The sequence below is a fragment of the Coregonus lavaretus genome (assembly GCF_964263955.1).
Source record: "Coregonus lavaretus genome assembly, chromosome: 11".
Taxonomy (NCBI): domain Eukaryota; kingdom Metazoa; phylum Chordata; class Actinopteri; order Salmoniformes; family Salmonidae; genus Coregonus; species Coregonus lavaretus.
The window spans coordinates 34641107-34660126 of NC_139998.1; the positions used below are offsets into that span (position 1 = coordinate 34641107).

Below are 19020 nucleotides of genomic sequence, written 5' to 3' on the forward strand. Positions count from 1 at the left end.
GCCAGGGGCACACTCCAACCCTCAGACATCATTCAGAAACAAAGCATTTGTTTCAAAAGGAACCATATAAGGAGAAGTTGAGATTTCTAAAGGAGTCTTTTAACACTAGAGCTCAGTGACTTTCAACGTGACACCGTCATATGATGCTACCTTTCCAACAAGTCAGTTCGTCAAATTTCTGCCCTGCTAGAGCTGCCCCGGTCAACTGTAAATGCTGTTATTGTGAAGTGGAAACATCTAGGAGCAACAAGGGCTCCGCCACTGTTGTGAAAAATAATCACTATACTTTATTAAAAATCAAAGTTCTTCCAGAGTTTTTGTAGAATCAAGATTTGACTTTATTTACAATTCAAACAAAGCTGTGCTGATCTGCAGAGTAGCCCATTTTCTCTCTCTCTCCTCCCCCTCTATATAGTCTCATTCACACACATCCTAGCTTAAAATCCCTCCCTCTTCAGTTTCCCACTCTCTATCGCTCCGCCCACTTCCTTTGTCTATGATGGCGGCTAAATTCAACTTTTATTCAGTTCAGAATCAATAGTAATACAATCAATCAATCCCTTATCTTGCAAAAACACTCATGTTTAGTTTAAACTCTGTTCAACCCCAGCTCTCCTGAGCTTGACCTGGAGATTGATTGTTGGACATGACAGGTTCACACTTAATCTTTCAAACACACCCAAACCTACTCCTCTTCCCCTCCCACCATGCTGTAATTACTCATGACTAGTCTAAACGCTGTTCAACTTTGGCTCCGCTCTCAGAGCCTTTGTTTGAGGAGAGCTGCATTAGGCCACAGTCTGGTTTCAGTCTCTGATAAGGTAGGACAGCCATGGATTTAAGTAAGAGCGAGCAATTCGACCCTAGGTCAGATTCCCACTTCACCCACACACACACAGTGAAATGACCCAATGAAGTTATTGCCTAGCAACAGAGAATTCTAACTATGTGTTCGTGATTAACTCAGTTTTATCTCATAGTCCACTAAAAAATCTCCCTCACCACGAAATGGTAGGCCACACAAGCTCACAGAACGGGACCGCTGAGTGCTGAACATGTAGCGCGTAAAAATCGTCTGTCCTCGGTTGCAACACTCACTACCGAGTTCCAAACTGCCTCTGCAAGCAACGTAAGCACAATAACTGCTTGTCAGGAGCTTCATGAAATGGGTTACCATGGCTGAGCAGCCGCACACAAGCCTAAGATCACCATTCGCAATGCCAAGCGTCGGCTGGAGTGGTGTAAAGCTCACAGCCATTGGACTCTGCAGCAGTGGAAACGCATTCTCTGGAGTGATGAATCACGCTTCACCATCTGGCAGTTCGACTGACAAATCTGGGTTTGGCGGATGCCAGGAGAATGCTACCTGCCTGAATGCAGAGTGCCAAATGTAAAGTTAGGTGGAGGAGGAATAATGGTCTGGGGCTGTTTTTCATGGTTCGGGCTAGACCCCTTAGTTCCAGTGAAGGGAAATCTTAACGCTACAGCATACAATGACATTCTAGACGATTCTGTGCTTCCAACTCTGTGGCAACAGTTTGGGGAAGGCCCTTTCCTGCTTCAGCATGACAATGCCCCCGTGCACAAAGCGAGGTCCATACAGAAATGGTTTGTCGAGATCAGTGTGGAAGAACTTGACTGGCCTGCACAGTGCCTTGACCTCAACCCCATCGAACACCTTTGGGATGAATTGGAACGCCGACTGTGAGGCAGGCCTAATCGCCCCAATATCAGTGCCCGAGCTCACTAATGCTCTTGTTGCTGAATGGAAGCAAGTCTCCGCAGCAATGTTCCAACATCTAGTGGAAAGCCTTTCCAGAAAATGGAGGCTGTTATAGCAGCAAAGGGGGGACCAACTCCATATTAATGCCCATGATTTTGGAATGAGATGTTCGATGAGCACATGTCCACATACTTTTGGTCATGTAGTGTGTCTCTATCTTAAACTGACATATTTTATGGGGATTTTTTAATTATGCTAATTAGATGTCCATGGGGGGCGCGGACATCGACCTTAGGGGGTTAACCTGTTTGAGTCAGTATGCCTTTCCTGTGTATCAGTGCTTCACTGTTGACCACAGTCTGGTCTCTCCCTGCAGGTGGAAAGCTCCTTCAGCTACTGTATCTAGAGATTTATGCTGTCAGCATTGAGAGCCTCAATCAGGTAAAACAAATGAACTTCTTCTATGTCTGAAGTTACATATGTTTTATAGTATGTCGTTCCTTACTTGAATGATTTGAATTCTGTGTTTTTTAGTTCTTCATTGACATATTTGAAAGCTGCCATGCAGTAGGATGCAAGTAAGGGACTGCATTTTCCTCTTTATTTTGATTAAATCCACTTCATATTTACATACAGTATGTAAAGGGAGGGGGTAGTGATAGTGTGTTGCTGGCTGAGCACATCCTTACCACCATGGTTACCTTTGTATGGGTGTTAAAATATTTATGTCCGTTTGAAAATTAACAGCCCTGATTGGCCATAGGCTAGCTCTGATCACTGCTGATCATGTAAATTATTAGTGTGCTGAATCAGAGAAAATGAACAGTCAAACATTCCTAATGTCCTGCAATCCATCACCATCCGTTTACTATCAGTATTGGTGTCACGCCCTGACTCTGGGGACTCGTATATGTTGAGTCAGGGTGTGTATGTTCTATGTTGTGTATTTCTATGTTGGTGTTCTATTATGTGTAGATCTATGTTGGCCGGTGTGGTTCCCAATCAGAGGCAGCTGTCGCTCGTTGTCTCTGATTGGGGACCATACTTAGGCAGCCTATTGGCACTGTGTAGTTGTGGGATCTTGTTCCGTGTTAGGTATGTTGTTTGTGTACCTTGGACTTCACGTTTCGGTTTTTTGTTTTGTCGTTGTGTTTAATAGTCAAATAAACATGTATGTATATCACGCTGCGCCTTGGTCTGACCCGTTCATGAACGAATGTGACAATTGGACCTACCACATAAGGAGATGGTAACTATTATACCAAAACTTCAGATTTCCATCCACTCATCTGAAGAATCCCCTCTGTCTGCACACCTCTGGTCCCAGTCCATATGCACAGGATGCAGTCAAAGGTCACCAGATTTTTGTCAGGGCTCTGACGTCCTGTGAAACTCTCCGTCCTGTGATGGGAAACATTAGTCACCACCACTGGTTCAGGTCCTCAGGGGGGAGTGAGCATGTGCAGACACTGTCATTCTCTCTCTGGCTGTCGCTTAGTGACACCATGATGACAGTGAGAATCTGTAGAACCCCTGGTGAGAATGTATGATGTGTTGTGGTTTTGTCACACTCACAGTGACAAGGAAGTGAGGGATCATCTGGAAATATTAGTTGACCCTGACATTTGAAAAGGCTTCAGGGCCACAGACATGATTTAAAAACAGAAGTGGAGGCTCTGAAGTGTTATGAAGCATAGGACTGTGTTCAACAGCATCGTGTTTATCTTACTCACCACTCACCACAATGTCTACAGGTATTTAGTCACACCAAATGGACAAGCAGAGACGGAGTTCATGTGTTCAGAGTTCATGTGTCTATGTGGCCACTAACAACTATATTATTTTGCCAATCTTTCAGTCCGAATGTGTCTCTGTATGTCTGCATGGTGTCAGTAGTGACAGATTCCTGCGTATGTACTGTTGACCATTCAGGTGGTGATTGACACGGACAGACAGACCTATTCTCTCAGTCTGACGTCTGTTGAGGACCTCGAGGCTATGGTCAGTCATGTGACAGCTTCTCTGAAGAAGATCTTCCCTGATTCATCTCCAAGGTGAGTGTCATGGCAATGTAGTTAAACATTTCCCTCCCTCAAGCCTTGTGAGTGTTGCTTGTGATGTACTTATAGCAGAAACCCCTGAGGTGAAAAATCAACCCATTAACCAACTGATTAGGGATCCTTTGTGCTCCTCTTCTATCCAAGGAATGGTGGTTTTCTTACTCACTTCTGAATCATATTCCAATCCAATACCAATGATAAAATAGATACCTAATGTAAATATCTGTAATATCTGAGGGTTAAAAATGTTTGACATCTACATGTGTATGTGTTTCTATCTCCTGCTCTCAGGAAGATCCTGAAGAAGATCCCTCCAGACCTGCAGGAGCGGCTGTGGAACCTGGCAACCCGGGTGGATGAGCACCTTAGTGGAACACTGGGACCATGTGGTCAGTAGAATCAATCATACCACTGCACCAGTGTCACGTCATTTGTGTGTATCATACTATGTGGACATTGTGTAGGTGTGTGGACATGGATTTGTACAGTATCTGATCTCTCTGTCATTCCTTGGTTCTCTACACTACAGGAGGCATCTCAGAGACGAATGCTGCTCTATGTGACTTCAATGAGTTCCCCTGCAGAGAGGAGGTCCAATGGGTCCGTAGGCTACCATCCCCCTATGATGACACCACATTAAATGTTTCTGATAAATGTATTTTTTCTACTATAAATATCAACTGATGGAGTCATACATCAAGAATATTAGTAAATATATGTATTATTTCTATTCTTTCAGGATGTTGACAACATTTACTATGCCCAGAATGGTTTGGAATTCAACTTCCTGGATTTCAGTCTTCTGGAAAACAGAGATTTGGCCTTGTCAGTGGATGCCCTCTCCTTCAACCCATGGTTCACCAAGCTCTCCAGCAAAGACCTCAAATTGGTAAACCTTTTAGCCACATCCTGATCTGTTTTTCCAGGTCCAGTTAGAGAGCACACTATCTCATGTTATTACACAGCGTGATGCTTATCTACCTGAGTTATCTTGCTCTGAGTCTTGCACTCTCTGGTCCTGTCATCGATGTCACATCCATGAGTTTTGGCAGTGTGAGCTGAGGATGGGATCCTGTGGCTGATCAAACTGTCCGCCTGGACAATGCTGCAGGGTCTAGCAGCGCTTATCAACAGTCCACACATGTGCACACAGACCGCTGTGCCCTGGAAGCAGGGCGCCAAAATGACTTCATAATCTAGCTACTGTTGTGTTACTGGAACTGCAGTGCTTTTAGGCAATCACCTGGTTATGATGGAGGTCAGGGAAATGACCTTCACGATATGAGAGAATTTGTGTGTAACGGCACAGATGTAATGATATTATTCTGGGTCGTTCCACCAATTCGGTGCCTTTTGAGAAGTGTAACTTAGTAAAAAAAGTATATATTTCACAAAATTGTTACGTTTTGTCATAAAGAGCACATGTTCATTTTCATAAAAAACATGTTTTCCCATCTCAAGAAGTTAAATAATAAAATGACTATAGTAATTGTCAAATAAAGTATCATGGTTGACCGTATCAGGGTTGACCGTATCAGGGATGACCATAACAGAGTTTACGATGTGAAAGGGTTGACAATGTGACAGGGGTAATGGAAGCTTGTTGTTTGCAACAGGGAGTGGCAATTGAATGCAAGCTTAACAGGGTTGGCGTGTTATGCTCGACCAGCTCAGTTTTCCACATCAAAACACCAGCAAATGGCCAAAAAGAGTAGAACCAGCTCATCTGCTCTATGATTCAACTATTAGATGTTCAATGTTTCTTAAAAAAAATATATATATAAAAAAGGAATAGGTTCACCATATTAAAACAAGAGTTCAGTTCATGTAACAGGGTTGATCTGAAAATGAGGGACAGATTAATCACTAAGCAAAATAGAAAATAATATTCAGAATTGTTTTGGGGGTCAAAGCAAAAAATAACTAGGGCTTTACAATGATGGTGGAACTTGGATACATTTTGGGATTAAGTGGGTTGAAATCTTCCTAGAAGTGACACAGGGTTGACGGAGGGACATGTCAAAATGCTGCATTTTGGCACTTTAGCAAGGCTTTATTTATATAAAAAATCAGAACCGGCTTTTGAAATTGGTGTGCAATTTCTACTTAAAATATCAAAGTGATTCAAAAGGCACTTGTTTTGTGGAACAACCTTTCTATAGGCTTACAGAATTTCCTAGAAAGGAAGAAATAGACATATGACCGTAGAAAATGCTGACACCGAAGATTCTCATGGAGATTAGATTTGCTGCCAGTTTATGAAGATGGGATGGCTAATGATTCAATACATAGTAGAGGAATGATTATTCCCCCTCTGTATCTCTCCCCAGAGCTCAGAAGTCCAGGAGCAGGTTCTCTTCATGATCAACAGATCCTCAACCCTGGAGGAGGTGTGTCTGGAAGGAGGTGGAGTCAAACTGTAAGTAGCCTACTCCACGTGATACTCCTCACCTTTCTAAAACATCCCTCCCTCCTTAAATCATTCTACCTGGTGTCTGAGGCACTGAGGAAATGGGAAATATTTGGATGACATTTGATTTATGTGATTGGTTCACTTTATTATTCATTTTAGTTCCACATTAATAACTAATCTCTGTTCCTCTGTCTCTCTCCGAGCCCTTTCTCTTGTAGGAATTTTGCAGTGAAGATGGCCTGCGGCCTGCGAGATCACACCTGCTCCGCCATCCACACCATCAATCTGTCAGCCAATCATATAGAGGACAAAGGTGAGCCTTTTCTTATCATAAATAACTTTTGGGGTTTGTCAATGTCCATTGCTGGGGTTCCCTATTCAAACTTGCCTGGACTGGCTAGTGACTACTCATCTGCTCATGTGTGTTACCTGTCATCAGGTGTGATAGCTCTCAGTCAGGAACTGGAGAACCCAATGGTCTCACCCAGCTGTCCATCTCCAGGATTGCTGTCTCTCCCAAAGGTACAGTGACAGTCAAACTCTTCTGTCTGCTTCACCCTTTTGTTCATTTTCCATAAAGATACTATGTCTTTGTGTTGATACTTATCTTGTGATAGTTTTCACATAGAGTATTGCATTTCTCTTTCTCATTCCTCTTTCTTGCCCCCTCCACCTCTCAAGGGTTGGCTAGTCTGACTCAGGCGTTCTCTCAGAACAAGGCCTTCTCCAGCTCTCTGTGTCACCTGGACCTGTCAGGGAATACAGGCAGTCTGGCTACAGAGTAGGCTGTGGTGAGGGCGGGGGCAGCACTTGTTTTCAGTTCACTGCTTAGAATTCATTGCTCCATACACTATCACAATTGAATAAAGGTCTATACTGTAGGTGCTGTTAGTTTCAGCTAAATGCATTTTGTGTATAATGTATGGGGTGGATACTATGGAACATTAACTCCCTTGATTATATTCAGTAATGGGTTGTCTATGAAAGGTTATTTGCTGTAAAGGTAAAGGGAGTTTGTTTTGCCAGTGCAGTCTCACGTGTCAGGATATGAATGCTATTTGATACTGATATGACTTAATGATGCAGGAGGCATCTCAATCAGAGTAATATAATTATTCCACAGTACAGAATTTAATTGAGTTGCCCTGTAGATGGTTTTGGCTCTAGAGGACCATAGCACTGAATAGCTTCATATCTCTTCCTGTCAGAACCTGTTTAAGTTCCTCTCTGGGACAAATGCTGTGTCTTACCTGGACTTGAGTGGAACTGACTGCCCTCTGGATGCTGTAAGTGACCTTTAACCTTTTACTTCTGGTCATGACAATAAAACCTAATCAGGCTCTGTAACCTTTGTTAATTTGAATATTATTAGCCTGATATGCATGTTTGTGCCATTGTGAAATAATGCACTTTACATCCCCAACGTACTTCTACTTCTCCCCCTAGCTGTTTGTATCTCTGTCAGCAGGCTTCTGCTCCAACCTTGCTCACCTCAACCTGTCCAGGAACCCCTCCTCACACAGGTGAGAACCCTGCTTTCCATGTGTCATCTTGACCGGTGTTATCCGACCCATCCGCTGACCTCTCTCTGTCCCCAGGAAGGTGCGGGAGGTGACAAGGACTGTAATTTACTTCTTCAGTAAGAGCTCTGAGCTAAAATATGTGGGACTGGCAGGAACCAAACTACCCCCAGAGGCTCTCAGGTGCGCACTGATGGAATGCCATACCAGAAAATGTAAATGTGAATGTGATACATGTCAAACAGAATGTGAAGCTTACTTATAGCACTGGGTGATACTGTATGATACTGTATGTGTTTGTATTTTGATTTACACATGTATACTGCTGTTTGATACACATATTTTATTTTATGCAGATTGTTGTTGCAGGGTCTGGCCACAAATACTAATCTGTGTGGGCTGGAGCTAGACCTGAGCGGCTGTGAGGTGGACACACGCAGTTACACATACAGTGAGGGAAAAAAGTATTTGATCCCCTGCTGATTTTGTACGTTTGCCCACTGACAAGGAAATGATCAGTCTATAATTTTAATGGTAGGTTTATTTGAACAGTGAGAGACAGAATAACAATAACAAAATCCAGAAAAACGCATGTCAAAAATGTTATAAATTGATTTGCATTTTAATGAGGGAAATAAGTATTTGACCCCCTCTCAATCAGAAAGATTTCTGGCTCTCAGGTGTCTTTTATACAGGTAACGAGCTGAGATTAGGAGCACACTCTTAAAGGGAGTGCTCCTAATCTCAGTTTGTTACCTGTATAAAAGACACCTGTCCACAGAAGCAATCAATCAATCAGATTCCAAACTCTCCACCATGGCCAAGACCAAAGAGCTCTCCAAGGATGTCAGGGACAAGATTGTAGACCTACACAAGGCTGGAATGGGCTGCAAGACCATCGCCAAGCAGCTTGTGGAGTTGCAATGATCATGAGAACGGTGAGGAACCAGCCCAGAACTACACAGGAGGATCTTTTCAATGATCTCAAGGCAGCTGGAACCATAGTCACCAAGAAAACAATTGGTAACACACTACACCGTGAAGGACTGAAATCCTGCAGCGCCCGCAAGGTCCCCCTGCTCAAAAAGCACATATACAGGGCCGTCTGAAGTTTGCCAATGAACATCTGAATGATTCAGAGGAGAACTGGGTGAAAGTGTTGTGGTCAGATGAGACCAAAATCGAGCTCTTTGGCATCAACTCAACTCGCCGTGTTTGGAGGAGGAGAAATGCTGCCTATGACCCCAAGAACACCATCCCCACCGTCAAACATGGAGGTGGAAACATTATGCTTTGGGGGTGTTTTTCTGCTAAGGGGACAGGACAACTTCACCGCATCAAAGGGACGATGGACGGGGCCATGTACTGTCAAATCTTGGGTGAGAACCTCCTTCCCTCAGCCAGAGCATTGAAAATGGGTTGTGGATGGGTATTCCAGCATGACAATGACCCAAAACACACGGCCAAGGCAACAAAGGAGTGGCTCAAGAAGAAGCACATTAAGGTCCTGGAGTGGCCTAGCCAGTCTCCAGACCTTAATCCCATAGAAAATCTGTGGAGGGAGCTGAAGGTTCGAGTTGCCAAACGTCAGGCTCGAAACCTTAATGACTTGGAGAGGATCTGCAAAGAGGAGTGGAACAAAATCCCTCCTGAGATGTGTGCAAACCTGGTGGCCAACTACAAGAAACGTCTGACCTCTGTGATTGCCAACAAGGGTTTTACCACCAAGTACTAAGTCATGTTTTGCAAAGGGGTCAAATACTTATTTCCCTCATTAAAATGCAAATCAATTCATAAAATTTTTGACATGTGTTTTTCTGGATTTTGTTGTTGTTATTCTGTCTCTCACTGTTCAAATAAACCTACCATTAAAATTATAGACTGATCATGTCTTTGTCAGTTGGCAAACGTACAAAATCAGCAGGGGATCAAATACTTTTTTCCCTCCCTGTACATGCACACACACACATACACACTGTATGTGTTTGCAGTTTGGGCATTGATTGGGGACATTGCCCTGTGTAGGGTGCCGTCTTTCGGATGGTATGTTAAACGGGTGTCCTGACTCTCTGTGGTCACTAAAGATCCCATGGCATTTATGGTAAGAGTAGGGGTGTTAACCCAGGTGTCCTGGCTAAATTCCCAATCTGCCCCTCATACCATCATGGCCACCTAATCATCACCAGCTTCCTATTGGCTCATTCATCCCCCCTCCTCTCCCCTGTAACTATTCCCCAGGTCGTTGCTGTAAATGACAATGTGTTCTCAGTCAACTTACCTGGTAAAATAAGGGTAAAATACAACATTAAAATAAACACACATACACACACGCACACCTCACTTTTTTTTTTATCAGTGAGCTGAGCCAGGTTTTGGCTGGCTGATAATCACATGTACGAAAATGTATGCACTCACTGCTGTAAGTTGCTCTGGATAAGAGCGTCTGCTAAATGGCTCAAATGTAAAATGTAATGTAAATGCGTATTATGTGTGCAGCTGAGGTCTGCTGGAGCCCAGGTGATTCAGGAGCACATCAATCAATCAATCAAATATATTTATAAAGCCCTTTTTACATCAGCAGATGTCACAAAGTGCTATACAGAAACCCAGCCTAAAACCCCAAACTGCAAGCAATTCAGATGTAGAAGCACAGTGGCTAGGAACAACTCCCTAGAAAGGCAGAAACCTAGGAAGATACCTAGAGAGGAACCAGGCTCTGAGGGGTGGCCAGTCCCCTTCTGGCTGAGCAGGGTGGAGATTATAACAGTACATGGCCATTAAGGCCAGATTTTTCTCCAAGATGTTCAAACGTTCATAGATGACCAGCAGGGTCAAATAATAATCACAATGGTTGTAGAGGTTGCAACAGGTCAGTACATCAGGAGTAAATGTCACTTGGCTTTTCATAGCCGGGCATCATAGCCGGGCATTTAGAGGTTGAAATAGCAGGTGCGGTAGAGAGAGAGAGTTGTAAACAGCAGGTCTGGGATAAAGTAGCACGTCCGGTGAACAGGTCAGGGTTCCATAGCCGCAGGCAGAAGAGTGGAACTGGAGCAGCAGCACGACCAGGTGGACTGGGGACAGCAAGGAGTCATCAGGCCAGGTAGTCCTGAGGCATGGTCCTAGGGCTCAGGTCTTCCGGGATGGGAGGGAGAGAGAGAGAATTATAGGGAGCATACTTAAATTCACACAGGACACCAGATAAGACAGGAGAATAACACCAGATATAACAGACTGACCCTAGCCCCCTGGCACATAGACTATTGCAGCATAGATACTGGAGGCTGAGACAGGGGGGGTCGGGAGACACTGTGGCCCCGTCCGACGTTACCCCCGGACAGGGCCAACCAGGCAGGATATAACCCCACCCACTTTGCCAAAGCACAGCCCCCACACCATCAGAGGGATATCAACAGACCACCAACATACTACCCTGAGACAAGGCTGAGTATAGCCCACAAAGATCTCCTCCACTGCACGAGCCCAAGGGGGGCGACAAACCGGACAGGAAGATCACGTCAGTGACTCAACCTACTCAAGTAACGCACCCCTCCTAGGGACTGCATGGAAAGCACCATTAAGCCAGTGACTCAGCCCCCGTAATAGGGTCACATCTTTGAAGCCAAGGCCATCAGCAGTCTGGACTTCTCTGACAATGGTACGGTTCCAAGCCCACCCCTTTTATCACTCTCTCTCTCTCGCTCTGTGGAGAGGTGTGGGTTAGATGGAGAGAGTACAGACAGGGGTGGTGTGTGTGTGCTAGGTGGTGCCAACCAGCAGGAGATAAATAACACACGATTCAGATCATATAACATAGAGGGGGAGGGGGGGGGGGGGGGGGGGGGGGGGGGGGGTTAGATTGGCTGTTCTGAGAACTGTCCAGGGAGTCTCCATTGGGGGCAACATTAAGAAAAAACAACAACATTAGAATAGAGTATTCTCTATATACAGTTGAAGTCGGAGGTTTACATACACTTAGGTTGGAGTCATTAAAACTCGTTTTTCAACCACTCCACAAATGTCTTGTTAATAAACTATAGTTTTGGCAAGTCGGTTAGGAGATCTACTTTGTGCATGACACAAGTAATTTTTCCAACAATTGTTTACAGACAGATTATTTCATTTATAATTCACTGTATCACAATTCCAGTGGGTCAGACGTTTACATACACTAAGTTGACTGTGCCTTTAAACAGCTTGGAAAATTCCAGAAAATGATGTCATGGCTTTAGAAGCTTCTGATAGGCTAATTGACATAATTTGAGTCAATTGGAGGTGTACCTGTGGATGTATTTCAAGGCCTACCTTCAAACTCAGTGCCTCTTTGCTAGACATCATGGGAAAATCAAAAGAAATCAGCCAAGACCTCAAAAAATTAATTGTAGACCTCCACAAAGTCTGGTTCATCCGTGGGAGCAATTTCCAAACGCCTGAAGGTACCACATTCATCTGTACAAGCAATAGTACACAAGTATAAACACCATCGGACCACGCAGCCGTCATACCGCGCAGGAAGGAGACGTGTTCTGTCTCCTAGAGATAAACGTACTTTGGTGTCAAAAGTTCAAATCAATCCCAGAACAACAGCAAAGGACCTTGTGAAGATGCTGGAGGAAACAGGTACAAAAGTATTTATATCCACAGTAAAACGAGTCCTATATCGACATAACCTGAAAGGCCGCTCAGCAAGGAAGAACCCACTGCTCCAAAACCGCTATAAAAAAGACAGACTACGGTTTGCAACTGCACATGGGGACAAAGATCGTACTTTTTGGAGAAATGTCCTCTGGTCTGATGAAACAGAATTAGAACTGTTTGTCCATAATGACCATCGTTATGTTTGGAGGAAAAAGGGGAAGGCTTGCAAGCCGAAGAACACCATCCCAACCGTGAAGCACGGGGATGGCAGCATCATGCTGTGGGGGTGCTTTGCTGCAGGAGGGACTGGTGCACTTCACAAAATAGATGGCATCATGAGGAAGGAATATTATGTGGCTATATTGAAGCAACATCTCAAGACATCAGTCAGGAAGTTAAAGCTTGGTCGCAAATGGCTCTTCCAAATGGACAATGACCCCAAGCATACTTCCAAAGTTGTGGCAAAATGGCTTAATGACAACAAAGTCAAGGTATTGGAGTGGCCATCACAAAGCCCAGACCTCAATCCAATAGAAAATGTGTGGGCAGAACTGAAAAAGCATGTGCGAGCAAGGAGGCCTACAAACCTGACTCAGTTACACCAGCTCTGTCAGGAGGAATGGGCCAAAATTCACCCAACTTATTGTGGGAAGCTTGTGGAAGGCTACCCGAAACATTTGACCCAAGTTAAACAATTTAAAGGCAATGCTACCAAATACTAATTGAGTGTATGTAAACTTCTGACCCACTGGGAATGTGATGAAATAAATAAAAGCTGAAATGAATCATTCTCTCTACTATTATTCTGACATTTCACATTCTTAAAATAAAGTGGTGATCCTAACTGACCTAAGACAGGGAATTTTTACTAAGATTAAATGTCAGGAATTGTGAAAAACTGAGTTGAAATGTATTTGGCTAAGGTGTATGTAAACTTCCGACTTCAACTGTATTTCTATCCAGGAATCTCAGAGGGCAACCGAACGCTGATGAAATATATATTCAAGGGATAAGAAAACAGTTGTTTTTCGATGAATAACACTTTTTCTGCATTATTATAACTTACCATTATTTTTGGATCTACCAATAGAAAATGAAAAATACTGTTTTCTCTTCTCCTACTCTGACCTCTCTCAACCCTGGTTCTGGAAACACATCAGAGCTAATCAAATGCTTGACCGCTGAGAGGACCTCAAATCAGGCCGTGTTATTTCTGGAGCAGGTAGACGAGGGCAGGCAGGGCTCCCAGCTTCCCACAGACAGACCTCCATGCAGCACTGAGCAGTAAGGCCAGACATGTCAGTCAGAATAGACACAGCACTGCTGGGACACTGAGGCTCCAGCATCCAGCACCTGCCTGTCTGCCAACCCAGTTCCTCATCCCTCACTTCTAGTGATCACAACGACCTCACACTGACTGGAACCAAGACTATGATGGCTCCCTACTTTCTTCTAGACCAGCCAGTGGCTCAGATATAGAGACCATTCGTTTTCATGGAGAATGCAACTTTCAAAAGGCTCCAGGGAATCCTAATTAGTGTATTTATGACAAAATAGGCTCAACATTACCAGGATGTGTACTCCGAGCATGTGCTGACCAACTGGCAAGTGTCTTCACCGACATTTTCAACATGTCCATGACTGAGTCTGTAATACCAACATGTTTCAAGCAGACCACCATAGTCCCCGTGCCCAAGGACACTAAGATAACCTGTCTAAATGACTACCGACCCGTAGCACTGACGTCTGTAGCCATGAAGTGCTTTGAAAGGCTGGTCATGGCTCACATCAACACCATTATCCCAGAAACCCTAGACCCACTCCAATTTGCATACCACCCCAACAGATCCACAGATTATGCAATCTCTATTGCACTCCACACTGCCCTTTCCCACCTGGACAAGAGGAACACCTACGTGAGAATGCTATTCATTGACTACAGCTCAGCGTTCAACACCATAGTGCCCTCAAAGCTCATCACTAAGCTAAGGATCCTGGGACTAAACACCTCCCTCTGCAACTGGATCCTGGACTTCCTGACGGGCCGCCCCCAGGTGGTAAGGGTCGGTAACAACACATCTGCCACGCTGATCGTCAACACGGGGGCCCCACAGGGGTGCGTGCTCAGTCCCCTCCTGTACTCCCTGTTCACCCATGACTGCATGGCCAGGCACGACTCCAACACCATCATTAAGTTTTCCGACGACACAACAGTGGTAGGCCTGATCACCGACAACGATGAGACAACCTATAGGGAGGAGGTCAGAGACCTGGCCGTGTGGTGCCAGGATAACAACCTCTCCCTCAACGTGACCAAGACAAAGAAGATGATTGTGGACTACAGGAAAAAAAAGAGGACTGAGCACGCCCCCATTCTCATCGACAGGGCTGTAGTGGAACAGGTTGAGAGCTTCAAGTTCCTTGGTGTCCACATCACCAACAAACTATCATGGTCCAAACACACCAAGACAGTTGTGAAGAGGGCACGATAAAGCCTATTTCCCCCTCAGGAGACTGAAAAGATTTGGCATGGGTCCTCAGATCCTCAAATAGTTCTACAGCTGCACCATCGAGAGCATCCTGACTGGTTGCATCACCCCCTGGTATGGCAACTGCTCGGCCTCCGACCGCAAGGCACTACAGAGGGTAGTGCGTACGGCCCAGTACATCACTGGGGCCAAGCTTCCTGCCATCCAGGACCTCTATACCAGGCGGTGTCAGAGGAAGGCCCTCAAAATGGTCAAAGACTCCAGCCACCCTAGTCATAGACTGTTCTCTCTGCTACCGCACGGCAAGCGGTACCGGAGCGCCAAGTCCAAAAGGCTTCTCAACAGCTTCTACCCCCAAGCCATAAGACTCCTGAACAGCTAATCATGGCTACCCGGACTATTTGCACCCCCACCCCATCTTTTTACGCTGCTGCTACTCTGTTAATTATTTATGCATAGTCACTTTAACTCTACCCACATGTACATATTACCTCAACTACCTCAACTAGCCGGTGCCCCCGCACATTGACTCTGCACCGGTACCCCCCTGTATATAGCCTCCCTACTGTTATTTTATTTCACTTCTGCTCTTTTTTTCTCAACACTTTTTTGTTGTTGTTGTTTTATTTACTTTTTTATTAAGAAATAAATGCATTGTTGGTTAAGGGCTGTAAGTAAGCATTTCACGGTAATGTCTACACCTGTTGTATTCGGCACATGTGGCAAATACAATTTGATTTGATTTGATTTGAATTGAGCTGACTTGGAAATATAGCTTCCTCAAAGCATACAGATAGACAGACAGTCCACTCTTCCACAGAGAGAGTAAGTAATGTATGTCTATCTATCCTCAGGCTTTGAGAGTGACATAGTCACCTTGGTGCTGTCCATTGGATGCAGGCACTCTATCCGCGATCTGGCTTTGGGATGCAACTTTGCCATGAAGTCCAGGTGAATAGATTACTCTGTCACGCCCACTGTGTTTTCTATCCATCTATCTACTGTATATCCATCAACTGTCCCCTTCTCTCTGCCCGCTCTCTCTCCACAGAGCTCTAACAGACGTTCTACAGCGTATCGTCCAGCTCATGCAGGAGGAGGAATGTGTGAGTGTTCGATCTTGTCCTTTGACTGACAAACACATTTATTTACGTTCTTTCATATATCATATCTCAAACACTTAACTTTCTTGTGTACTATGTATAATTATTATAATTTGGGGGGTGCTTATGTTTGTCCTGTTCCACACGTGTACTGGAAATGTTTTTTTTTGTCGCATATCCCAACTCCTCCTGAGACACCCTCAGGGAGTGGGGTCACGGCCAGGGTCGCCATTGTACAGCGCCCCTGGAGCAATTAGGGTTAAGTGCTTTGCTCAAGGGCACAGCGACAGATAATTTTTTTTAAACCTTGTCGGCTCCGGTATTTGAACCAGCAACCTTTCGGTTTCTGACCCAACGCACTGACATCGAGAGTACCTGCCGCCCCATCTACGTGATCTAAACCTGTTCTAATAAGCTGTCGTAAACAACCATTGACTTAAACATCAGCTTAGCTTTGAAAAGGCCTCATTTACATTACATGAATCTCCTAGCCTCTGACAACAACAGTAAATCTCAGTCTCCTTTACCCTCTCCTCAGTAGATATCCCTGCTCCTCTTATGTTTTGACCCTGGCTCTACCACTGCCCAGGCCTCTTCTCCAGTAGTGTCCCGTTCCCTGTAATAGTTGGAGGCTCTCTGGAGGCACAGTCCTCTGGGACGTCCCCCTGAGTGAAAGCAAGCCTTTTAATTACCCAGAATCTTTCTCCAGCGAGACGCGGCCTGCCTCAGTAATTACACACTGAGCAGCTTAAACTACTACAGTATACTAGGCTCATTAAAACAGGCATCCATTTTCTCTCAGAGGATCAAAGAGCCCTCTCATATCTGAGATGGAGATGTCAGGGTGAAGTTCATGTAAACCAATTGAAGTTCTTTCAGGCCCAGGCTCTGGGCTCTGGCTCAGATCAGTGGTGTGCGTCTGCATGCATGCGTGCCCACAGCCCCTGGAGTCTCTGTCAGTGTGTGATTCCGAGCTGAAGACAGGCACACCATCCTTATCAACAGCCTGGGCCGCAATGCCAGCCTCACTAATATTGACACCAATGGCAACTGTATCAAAGACACTGGAGCCAATTTGCTGGCCAAGGCCTTACTCATCAACACTAAGCTTAGGTAACCGAGCCATAACCCAACCTAACCTATCACCTAACAAACCTATCCCATCATAGCCATAACCCTACGCAACTCCCAAACTAACCAACAATAACCTGACCTGCCATGTATAACCCCATCCATGTCTCTACAGGACCCTGGTCTGGGACAGAAACAATGTGACAGTCAAGGGGTTTCTGGATGTGGCAAATGTTCCAGAGAGGTGAATCGTGGACAGGGAGGGTCTCAGTCCATCAAACAGAGCAATATCCCCTAAAACATTATATTACCCTTCCTTTCCTGGCTTTCATGTTTGTTAAGTCATGAACACAGGAACTTCACACTGCAGCACATGTCCATCCCCATGAGTGATGTCACACATGGGTATTGTAGCAGTCCTGAGAAGACAGAGGAGGCTCTTCAGAAGGTGAGATTGGGCTGACAAAAAACTAACATTCTAAACTCCAACTTTCACCATGGTATTAAACATCTGTGGCTGTTGTGTGTCCAGATCCAGGCCTGTCTGCTCAGGAACAACCAGAGACAGTCAGGAGTCCCAGACCAGATACTAAACCTGCAACAGGGTCTGAAGACTGTACGCTCTCTGAACAGGTGGGTCAGGCTCGGTCATAGGAGGAAGCAACAGAAATATGTGTATAATCTGTATGTATGCGAGTCTGTTCCTTTCCCGTAGTCCTTACTTTCTGGTACATTTGCCTCTGACAGGTGATATATTGTAAATTACTGTTTTATATCTTTATTGTTTTATAGCATCATATCCTCTAAGTATGAATAAATTGTTTTTATATATCCTTAGAGATTGAAAGTAGTGTTAGGTTCAAGCTCTTTGTGTATCCGAAGTGTAATTATTTAGTGGACTGTAGGAATGTGTACTCCCAATAACTCAAGGCCTCTCCTGACTGATATGAAGTCTTGTGATATGCACGGAGGAGCACGGAGAAATCCTGGGTGATGGAAAAGTACTGAAGTACATATTTGTGGAAGGGAGGGGGTGAGAGCTAAGGGTGTAAGTGGACACTGCACTGTATTGAATGTATGTATTCAGCTGTTACTTCTTCTCTGAGTAAACATTTGAAACATCACTCTTAGTTTGGGCTCTTGTATGATAAATATGTTTATGGTATATTGAGATATGTGTCTTCTTATGACAGGGACAGTAAAAGTCACCCTGCGTCTCTGTCTGACTCATCCCATCCCAACTGGTTCAGGGTCTCTGTCAGAGGTTACAGGAGAGTGTCCTACCTTTAACCCCCTGCAATGTACAGGAAGTGCAGTCAGACATATTGACTGCAGAGGAAGTGCTTTGTAATGCTAAGACCTCCATCACCTCCATGAGTCTCACACAACAGATTGGTGATTGTTGGCTAGATTGACAATGTGTATCTGTGTAACATAGGCCTAATGATGAACTCATTTGAGGATGGTGAAATATAATACAAATCGCTATCGCCTTCACTTTATGAGCTGGGGAGGACACCCTCTAGTGGTGTAATGCTGCAACATATACTGAATGACACGACCAAAACAATTACTGCTATTTCTAAGTCTGTTTTATTGTTTGTGTACAGTATTTATGAGGAGCATCAATATGCATCAGTCACCAACCACACAGATGACTATCACCATTCAGCCAATTAGAAGAGACATGTCTAAAATAATTGCTGCAACACATGATAGGGAAAGACTCATGAGAGGTCATCCAGGTGAGTCTCCCAGGTGACTGGTATGCCCTGTGTGTTCCAGGAGCTGGCCCAGGCCTTTCTATAGGCAGCCCAGACTCTCTATCCCAGGGTCACACAGAGGTCCTCTGTAGCTCAGCTGGTAGAGCACGGCGCTTGTAACGCCAAGGTAGTGGGTTCGATCCCCGGGACCACCCATACACAAAAATGTATGCACGCATGACTGTAAGTCGCTTTGGATAAAAGCGTCTGCTAAATGGCATATTATATTATATTATATTA

The 19020-nt window shown here is 44.7% G+C and overlaps 1 pseudogene across 1 annotated transcript in view; it reads left to right on the forward strand.

Annotated features, from left to right (window-relative positions):
• The first annotated feature begins 2041 nt into the window (after positions 1 to 2041).
• Positions 2042 to 19020, forward strand: part of LOC311137527 (F-actin-uncapping protein LRRC16A-like) — a 35391-nt pseudogene continuing 18412 nt past the window's right edge. Inside the window, exons 1-24 of the transcript in view lie at positions 2042 to 2164; positions 3656 to 3777; positions 4075 to 4172; positions 4313 to 4383; positions 4523 to 4672; positions 6114 to 6202; positions 6415 to 6509; positions 6636 to 6718; positions 6878 to 6987; positions 7405 to 7482; positions 7643 to 7719; positions 7795 to 7899; positions 8073 to 8142; positions 10213 to 10248; positions 11329 to 11374; positions 15698 to 15794; positions 15895 to 15949; positions 16888 to 17059; positions 17193 to 17261; positions 17372 to 17465; positions 17550 to 17690; positions 18268 to 18412; positions 18507 to 18613; positions 18803 to 18861. The product of the transcript in view is annotated as an F-actin-uncapping protein LRRC16A-like (transcript). The remainder of the gene's footprint in view (positions 2165 to 3655; positions 3778 to 4074; positions 4173 to 4312; positions 4384 to 4522; positions 4673 to 6113; positions 6203 to 6414; positions 6510 to 6635; positions 6719 to 6877; positions 6988 to 7404; positions 7483 to 7642; positions 7720 to 7794; positions 7900 to 8072; positions 8143 to 10212; positions 10249 to 11328; positions 11375 to 15697; positions 15795 to 15894; positions 15950 to 16887; positions 17060 to 17192; positions 17262 to 17371; positions 17466 to 17549; positions 17691 to 18267; positions 18413 to 18506; positions 18614 to 18802; positions 18862 to 19020) is intronic.